The sequence below is a fragment of the Mus caroli genome, chromosome 17 (assembly GCF_900094665.2).
Source record: "Mus caroli chromosome 17, CAROLI_EIJ_v1.1, whole genome shotgun sequence".
NCBI classification, from domain to species: Eukaryota; Metazoa; Chordata; class Mammalia; order Rodentia; family Muridae; genus Mus; species Mus caroli.
Window position 1 is genome coordinate 64,315,569 of NC_034586.1, and position 9,910 is coordinate 64,325,478.

A 9,910-nucleotide genomic window follows, 5' to 3' on the forward strand; every position below is an offset into this window, starting at 1 on the left:
TGTGTGTGTGTGTGTGTGTGTGTGTGTATACACATATCTATAAGTCAGAGGATGCCTTTCAGGAGTCAGTTCTCCCCTTCCACCATGTGGGCCAGTGGGCTTGGCTGCAAGCACTTTTGCCTGCTAAGCCATCTTACTGGCCTCCTACAATTATTTTAAGATGCATTTCACTGTGCATATTGGAGATTTACAACATATTATGGGATCCAGAAAGACAAGACATTGATTCATGCAGTGAAGCAAATTAATATATCAATACTCGCACAGCTACTTGGCTATGACAAGAGCAGCTAATCACTACTTTACAGAAGTATTTTGTACTTAATACATGTGTACTCTGGTTGCACATTGGATCCTAGATTGAATGAGTGTGCTGGATAGTTTTATGCCAATTTAGCACAGGCTAAAGTCATCTGAAAGGAAACTTCTATTTAAAAATAAAATGCCCCCCACCTTCAAGATCTTGCTGTATGCAAGCCTATAAGACATTTTCTTAATCAGTGATTGATGGCGGAGGGCCCTGCCCATTGTGGGTGGTGCTATCCTTGGGCTGGTGGTTCTGGGTTCTATAAGAAAGCAGGCTGAGCAAGCCATGAGGAGCAAGTCAGTAAGCAGCACCCCTCCACGGCCTCTGCATCAGCTCCTGCCTCCAGGTTCCTGCCCTGCTTGAGTTCCTGCCCTCACTGCTTTTGATGAAAAACTGAGATATGGAACTGGGAGGGAAATAAACCCTTTCCTCCCCCAAGTTGCTTTGGTCATGCAGTTTCATCCCTGCAATATTAATAACTAGAATAGTGCACCTGCTGCTTTGCTCTGCATCTCCCATCTCTTCTTTCTCTTTCACCTTTGCATCTAGTAAATAAACTCTCTATAAGTGAATTACGCATTAATTTTCTTTTGCATCTGGCTTCCTGACTCAGCACAGTGTCTTTCAGGCTCATTCATGTTATGGCAAATGTCAGAACTTCCTTCCTAAAGTCAGCTAGTATTGTCTCATGTAATGCAATAGGCTTGCAAACTTCCAATGTCTGCAGGCTACTGTAGGTTATACAGCCATTTTCACAATATTGGTTCTGCCTATCCCTGAACATGGGAGGTTTTCATCTTCTTTAATTCCTTTCTTCTTTACTAACATTTGCCACCTGGTTAGTTAACTTTGTTCCAAGGTATCTTTCCTTTCTTTTTCCTTTTCCTTTTTTCCCTTTCCTTTTCTTCCCATCTCCTTTTTTTTTCCTTTTCCTTTTTTCCTTTCCTTTAAACTTTCTTTCCCTTTTCCCTTTTATTTCCCTTTCCCTTTTCCTTTTCCGTTTCCTTTTCCATTTTCCTTTTCCCTTTCCCTTCTTCCTGTTGGTGATACTTGCATCTGTAGTTCCTGTTCTCTTTCCTAGGTTTTCCATCACTAGAGTTGTCTCTGTTTGTTTTGTTTATTGTTTCTATTTCCACTGTCAGGTCTTGAACAGTTTTAATCTTTTCCTTCAATTGTTTGATTGTATTTTCTTGTAATTCTATATATTCATTTCCTTTTTAGAGGCCTCCCTCTAGCTGATGGATTGTATTTTCTGTATTTCTTTGAGATATTTACTTATTTCCTCTTTGAAGGCCTTTATCATCTTTATAAGATGAAATTTAAGGTCATCATCTTGTTCTTTGGGTATGTTAGGATATCCAGGGCTTCCTGTAGTAGAAGAGCTGGGTTCTGATGGTGCCATATTGCCCTGGATTTTGTTGATTCTGTTCTTACACTAGCCATTAGCCATCTGGTTGTCTGTGGTGTTTGTTGGCCTGTTTGTCCCTGGTGGTAGCAGGCTTCTGGGACAGCATGCAGAACTGATAATCCCTAATGGAAACAGGCTCTGGTTGTCTTGGGTGGCAGCAGGCCTCCAGGGAGGTGGGCTGAGCTGTAGCCTGGGAGTGGAGTGCAGATTGAGGATTGTATGTAGAGGTGTGGACCAGAAGACAGAGCACAGAGAGGATGGTACAGACCGTATGGCTGATGGGCTTGCTGGGTCCCCAGCAGGCAGAGGATCAGAGTCTGGGTGTTTCACGTGTTTGTCCTGGATGGCAGCAGGCCTCCCAGGAGGCAGGCTGAACTGCGGCCCAGGGAGTGGAATGTCACTACTGATAATTTTACAAGTAAAAGTTTGAGTTCTTCATCTAGCATTTTAGCCATTTTCCATAACTTTGGTTTTTGTTACTGAGGAGTTAATGATCTGTTGGAAGAATCATTTTGCTTTGCTTTTTATGTCCTTGTGTTTCAATCTTGTGATTTGTGCATCTGTGGAGATGGATATATCTTGAGGTTTTACTTGGTGTAGCAGGAAGGGCAGGGCCACCTCTATGTAAACATTGCGGGCTGTGCAGCCACAGAGGCATCTCCTACAGGAGGTCCTAATTGAGAACTGCCTGAGAGACCAAAGATTGCTGGCACAAACAATGCCAGCCAATTGGGAACTGCTGTTTAGAAGAGATGCTTTCTTGGGACCAATGGGGCATGGGTGGAGGGTATTAAAGGAGCTTATAACAGTGCTCAGATGAGCTTGCTGCGGTGTTTCTCACCTGGTCCTGGAGTCTGTGTCCTTGACTCTGCACCACCTCACCTCCAGTCCCCTAAGGCTGTTAAGGACGGGCAGCAGGTAGTCCAGGGCACAAGCAACACTTTGGGACTCTTAAATAGTAAGTAGCCCTCAGTTAAAGGCTCAATCCCTTGTACCCCTCAGAGAGGTTAAAAAGAAACCAGCTACAGCACCCAATGAAATCACAGGAAGGGATAAACTTTAAACCAATTCATGACACAAAAGACACCAATAATGACATAAACGAAGATTCAAGGAAAAGGAAAAAAAAGCAAAGAATAATGGTAGAATTTTAAAAATAAATAAAAAGAGGAAAGAAAAATCTTCATAATGAAGAAAAACACCCGCACAAATTGCAAGACGGGAAGTAACATGTGAAAGCCAGGGAAGCACAAAGGACAAAATAATAAAATCCCAAGCCACAAACACAACGTCTTAGATCGGCCTCTTCTGAGTTCTCCCTTTCTGAGCCCTCTGGGTGGATAGGGAAGCCAACTGGAGATGGAGACTCTTCTGTCTGATTCGTTTATACTCAGGTTGACCCCGTAGTCGTGGAACATATTTCTTTAGCAACTTTTGGATTTCTCTACACATTTGCCTAAATAATTTTTTAACTAATTCATTAACATTGTCATGCTGGGAATCAAGCCCGGGACAGCCTGTCTGCTGGCAAATACTTTATCATTGAGCTACATCTGAAACCTTAACTCGGGTGTCTTTAAAGGGAAGAATGCCAATGGTCAAGACAGTTCAAGAACAATGAGTATGTCAGCTGGATAACCTTAATGCAGTATAAAAGCCCCAATTTAAAAATTGTGTGTGTGTGTGTATGTATGTATGTGTATGTGTGTATGTGTGTATGTATATGTGTGTGTGTGTATGTATACATATGTGTAGTGTAGTGTTAGTGCATGTCTGTGTGTGCATATGCACATGCGCATATGTGTGCACAGGTTTATTAGTACAGAGGCCAAAGGTCAATTTCAAGTGTCTTTCTCTACTAGTATCTGACTTTATTATTATTATTATTATTATTATTATTATTATTATTATTTGAGAAAGTATCTCTCCATGTTCACAGAGGTCACAAATTGGCTTGGCTGGCTGACCAGTAAGTTCCTGGGATCTCCGTGTTCCTGCTTTTCCAGTGCTGGGGTTATAGGTTTGAGCCCTCCCTCCTGAGTTTTCACAAGACACTAAGATCCAAACTTGGATGTTCAACTATGCACAGGGCCTGAATGACTCATCTCTCTGTCCAGGGTCTCAATTTTAAAGAAAAGAAACCAAAATGCAAAACATAAAAACAGTCGTGGAGAATAGCCAACATTTCAAGGGTAGCTATCATAGAGACCTGTAATTTTAGAGGTCCAGGGTAGAGGAAGGGTCCAGGGTGGAAATCAAGGTTGCTGGCTGAGGACAAGCTGTTCTAAAACCACCCATACTTCAGGAATGAGGCGCCACAGATGGCTGTGCTCCAGGTCCCTCATTGTGAGTTTCATAGGTTTTCTATTTGCCTGCAGGCCTATTTGGCTTTTCTATAATTACTGGCCTTTTTGTCTCAGTTTTGGAATCATGCTAGCCCTTCCTTTTATGGGACGTGTCACAGCCTGGCTTATCTGCAAAATTTTCCATTTTAAAAAAGGCTCTGTTTTTAGTATTAGCTAAACATGCTAAATTGGATATTGGCCATCGTGCCCTCTGTTTCATGTTCTCTAGGACATGAAATTATCTGGAATAATGATTTCAGTGTGATGTGCTTGACTTCTCTGGTCTTTCATTCTCCAGCCTCTCCTTTGCCTCTTTGTTTTGTGCCAGCATCTTAGCCCTTCCTCCTTCTATTCTTTAAGAGAACATGCTCGCTCCCTAAAGTATGGCCTCTGGCCTTCTGCCTTCTCCACCCACAGCCTCTTTGTCCTCCAGACAAGAGCCAACGAGCAAAACTGTTGCTAACTATTTTACTGATAATACCTGGGAAATGGCAGAGAAGGTGATCACCTTGGCAGGTAAAATTATTTGTGCCTTTAAAATGCATAAGGGAACACCGATGATAAAAGTGGCAGAGTTTGCTGGTGTCTGCTAAGTGGTTTTGTTGTCCTGTGGAGTGATCATGAGAGGATGAGCGCCATTAGTGAGAGAGGGATGGGAAGCAGAACTGTGGGTCTATGCCGGGGCCTGGCAACACAGAAGTGAATGCTCACAGTCAGCTATTGGATGGATCACAGGGCCCCCAATGGAGGAGCTAGAGCAAGTACCCAAGGAGCTGAAAGGATCTGCAATCCTATAGGTGGAACAACAATATGAACTAACCAATACCCCCCGGAGCTCGTGTCTCTAGCTGCATATGTATCAAAAGATGGCCTAGTCGGCCATCAGTGGAAAGAGAGGCCCATTGGTTGTGCAAACTTTAAATGCCTCAGTACAGGGGAACGCCAGGGCCAAGAAGTGGGAGTGGGTGGGTAGGGGAGTGGGTGGGGGGAGTGTGTGGGGGACTTTTGGGATAGCATTGGAAATGTAAATGAAATAAATACCCAATTAAAAAAAAAAAGATGTTCTCTTTGTAGTTTTCCAAAGAGCCATTTTCTCCTGCAACAGATTAGTAGACACAGCTGTGCTACAGATATGGGCCTGATGTTTAAGAGTCAAGCACCCCAAGACATTCACATGCCCAGTTAAAGGTAGTGTTCTGATCACACTTCTTCCTGGCTCATAAGAGCTAATAAACCATTAGTATCTGTCTTAGTGAGGGTTTTACTGCTGTGAACAGACACCATGACCAAGGCAAGTCTTATAAAAAATAACATTTAATTGGGGCTGGCTTACAGGTTCAGAGGTTCAGTCCATTATCAAGGTGGGACCATGGCAGCATCCAGGCAGGCATGGCACAGGCAGAGCAGGCAGAGCTGAGAGTTCTACATCTTCATCCAATGGCTGCTAGTGGAAGACTGACTTCCAGGCAACTAGGGTGAGGATCTTAAGCCTGCACCCACAGTGACACACCTACTCCAACCAGGTTACACCTCGAAATGGTGCCACTCCCTGGTCCAAGAATATACAAACCATCACAGTATCTCTTCAGTTTCACTTTTAATGGCACCATCCTGGTACCTTCAAATCATTAGTGGTAGACCACTATGGCATGCTGGCAATCAAGAAATACAATGAGCCCCCTTCCGGAGAGGTGTTTTGTTTTGTTTTGTTTTGTTTTGTTTTGTTTTGTTTTGTTTTTACACTTGGCAGCCTCCCATGAGTCAGCACCCTGGTTGAGACAGCTTGGCATCCAAATATGAGATTGGGCAGAAAATGCACATTCTAAAGGGTGCTGGCTCGGTGAACTCATGTGGTGTCACAGAACCCCCAGAGTATTTCCACCTCCTGTACGAAGATATGGGTTCCCTCATGTTCAATGGTGCCACAGGAGTCTCTCTGTAGAAAAGTAGAAGCCACTGTCACCTTCCCTGTCTCCCAAGCCAATAATGAGGCTTTAATCCCAGCATAGTTTGCCTGGAATTTTGTCTGGAGCTCGTATTGGAAGCGAGAGATACATGGGAAAGGAGCTGCAGTCATTACTAGCAAGCTCAAGCATGAGATGGGAGATCCCCAGTGGGGTATTTTGAGATTATTTGATACCAAGAAAAGAATATAAGACGAATAAATAAGAATGAAGTGAGTGGGAAATGCTTTCAGGGTTAGAGAATTTAATATTCTGTGGAGGACTCCACGGAAAGCCGAAAGAGATAGAATAACACTGTCTTATTTGCAGCGTAATTAAGCTAAGAGTAGTTGTTCATCTGGAACTCAAGTTTAGCTGGATGGTGTGTGTGTGTGTGTGTGTGTGTGTGTGAGAGAGAGAGAGAGAGAGAGAGAGAGAGAGAGAGAGAGAGAGAGATTAAGTGTGTGTATGTGTTTATTAAATCTAGTTTTCTTGATTCTCCAAAAGCTTGTTCTCCTGCCCCAGCCTTTTCCTGTGCCCTTTTAACCTGAAATGACCTCTTTTGCACGTTCCTGTCAAAGGGTTCTCTTGCCATCTTCTATACCCTCAACACCACTTCCCTTCTCCCTGTGGTCTTTCTAATTTCCTGGCCTATGTTTGCACTAATCCCCCTATATACACATATATGAACATTAAAGGCCGGAAACCACCTATGAGAGAGAACGTGCAATAGTAATCTTTCTGAGTCACCCTGGTTAACATGAGTCTTTCCAAATTCACTCATTTTCTTGTTAATTTCATTTTTGTTTAACAGCTGAACAAAATTCTACTGTGTATAAGCTCTACATTTTCATTATGTATTATTCTGTTGATAAATATTGAGACTGCCCCACTTTTCTTGCTACTGTGAATAATGCAGCAATATGCATGATGTACTACTAGTATCTCTGTGATAGGATCCAGAGCCATACAGTTATATACCTAGGAGTGGTATCAGTTGGGTCATATAATTTTATTTACTAAATCTGTCAACCCTAGTCATGAGCAAGCTAGCCTCCAGGTATCCTCTTGGAAGCTCAGAGACCGTGAAGACCAACAATCGTTTATCAGCAGTGGAAATGACTCTGATGTTCTGTCAGGAGGTAGAAGAAGAAACCTAAGGACCCGGGGAAGTGGTATGAAAAAGGCTCATAGTGCTTATAAGCCAGAAGACCTCCAGGGGGCAGTATTCCACAGGAGGGTCCCAATGATACCCCACCCCTTAGAATGACCAGCTCTGCTTAAAGAGGCTGCACCAGCTGGGCGTGGTGGCGCACGCCTTTATGGCGGATTTCTGAGTTTGAGGCCAGCCTGGTCTACAAAGTGAGTTCCAGGACAGTCAGGGCTACACAGAGAAACCCTGTCTCGAAAAGAGGCTGCACCAGCTCCCCACCGGGCTGTCCTGCAGGCAGAATGACAAGGAGAGAGGAGGGTCAGTGCTGATTGACATTCATGAGTGCAGTACAGTCCCAAACCAGCAAGGCCATGTTACAGTGAGTAAGTTACAGTCTCCTAATGACGCTTGACAGACTGGGGAGGGACATATGGAGGTATCCTCATCAGACAGCAAAGGAACCCAGGATTTCACAAATGTGGTCGGAGCTCAGCATGGTAGTGAACCCATAGATTTCAAACTGAATAATGAAACACGCAGGAAGGTGCAGAACTAGTTCAACGCATTCATCCAGTCAGGTCTTTGTTGAGCCTGCTGGATACTCTAAGCCTGAAGTGAGTTATGTATTAGTTCTGTAATAACTTATCAGTCTGTTTTGTGAACTTTGCTATATGTATAATTCTATCAGAAGCTTTTATAAAGAAATGTGAACAGTATATTATTTTATAATAACAAAAATGCATGTGAACAAACCTATAAGCTTTCTATTTTTTTTCTAATTTTGTAGGCATATGTATGTATTTGTGTGTGGTCATATAAGATGCTGCTAGGAGTTCATTTACATGTATAAATATATGAACAGATACCTATGCAGGGCACACACACACACACACACACACACACACACACACGATGGCTGGATATTTCCAGATGCAAATTTGATTTTGAGTTTTAGGCTAAATACTTGTATGCCTTTTCTATTTAAAGGTAAATTTTATGAACCTGCGATGGGGAAGGATAGAGATCATGGTCATGGTCAACAAATGATCTGGGAGGAGGAGAGGTTCTTCTGCCTACCAACTTTGATAAATGGATCTTGAGATACAAACAGTAGCCTGTGCTTGAGAACAGCTGAAGTGGTTTGCTCCCTGCAGAGGTCAGAGGAGTTTCAATTAAGGAAAAGTGGTAGAAGGAAGATTTGGAGTGGGTGGAAGAATTCACTGACCCTCGAGAGTGGGATTTTAGAAGGCCAGGACAACCCCTGGGAGGTGGTGGTGGTGGGGTGGAGGTGAGCACTCACAGCAGAAAGGAGAGATGAACAGGGCATACCAGAGGAGAGGGCTGGAGAAGGCAGATGAGCTGAGGGATTCTGCTCTTTAAGTAACCTCAGTTCCAATTGCTAGAGGAGGAAGGGTCTTCAAGGGAAGCCCAAGCTGAGGGTAGGGAGGGTCCCGCACACTGCATCATCAATTGGAGTGTTCGAATGGCCATGTTTGATAGCAACCACCAAACAAGCACGAAGCCTGATTTATCTAGTGGTGTGCAGCAGGATGCGGTTGGTGCTGGGAATGTCGTGACTTAGATGAGTCCACCTGGTCCCTTTGAGGAAATGCTGTGCTGAGTTTTAGGCTCCATCTGGTTCCTGACCACATACTTGCTTTGTGTTGGGGCATGGGCTCTAAGGCATGGGCTCTAATGTGATAAAGGGGGCCTGCAAATTCAGAGAGAGTCTAGATAGGGCAAGACACAGTAGTCATTCATCGGCTTTTATTCTGCAAGCGGTGGGTGGGAACTGACAAATTTCTAAAGTGTCAGTCTGTCCCTCTATGGAGCTGCTGCTCCCAGCTATTCTTCAACATGGGGGAGACACAGAGAAAACAGGGTCTCTTCTTGGGTTTCTTAGTCTTATTAACAAAAGAGCTCAAGAATTGACTTAAAGAGAAGATTAGGATAATTTCATTTGAATTTAAAAAGGAATCTCTACAGGACAAGTAAACTGAATCTCAGCAGCTGCCAGGAGGAGGAGGATGGAAGAAGCCATGTTGCTTACTTTTGAGCATAGAAAGATGCCCACTGCCTGGCAGTAGGCACCAGGGATGGGAAAGAGTATGAAAGCCCAAAGTGTCAGGAAAAAAAAAAAAAGCTTTTTAAGGTTCTGGCCAGCATGTGAAAGGGGCAGAAAAGGGAAGTGGGGGAGGGAAGTTGTCCACAGGGGCTGAGCAGGGGGAGGGGTGATTCTGGGCATGGAAAGCTCAGTTTCTCATTCAAATGGAATTGAATCCACCTATCTGGTTAATACACTCCCATGGGATGGTCCCCTGGTGAGGAGGTTGGCCTGCCCAGCTGGTCTGTTACAGCTCCACCAGGCCAGAAGGAAATTTTCTTGACTGGCCTTTATTGCTACTTTACCAGCCATAACCACCATTCTCAGTCCATCAGCAGCTACTTCATTTTCTGGCTTCACTTCCATTACTCTGTAGTCTTTTTATGTTTTTCTTTGACTTTTTAGAAATATGTTTATAGGATGTATCTTGATCATAGCCCCCACCCTTCCCTTTTTCCCTGGGAGCAGCCCACACACACCTCCCTCCCCCACAGCATGTCGTTTATTTATTTACTCATTTAAAACTTACCAACTCTGCTCCAATCCAATTGCGCGTGGGACCTGAGACTGCATTAGTTAGGGAAGCAGAAACCGGCCTGAGTAGGGCCACAGGCCTCATCCGGCCGGATCAGCGCCAGGGTAGCTTGAGC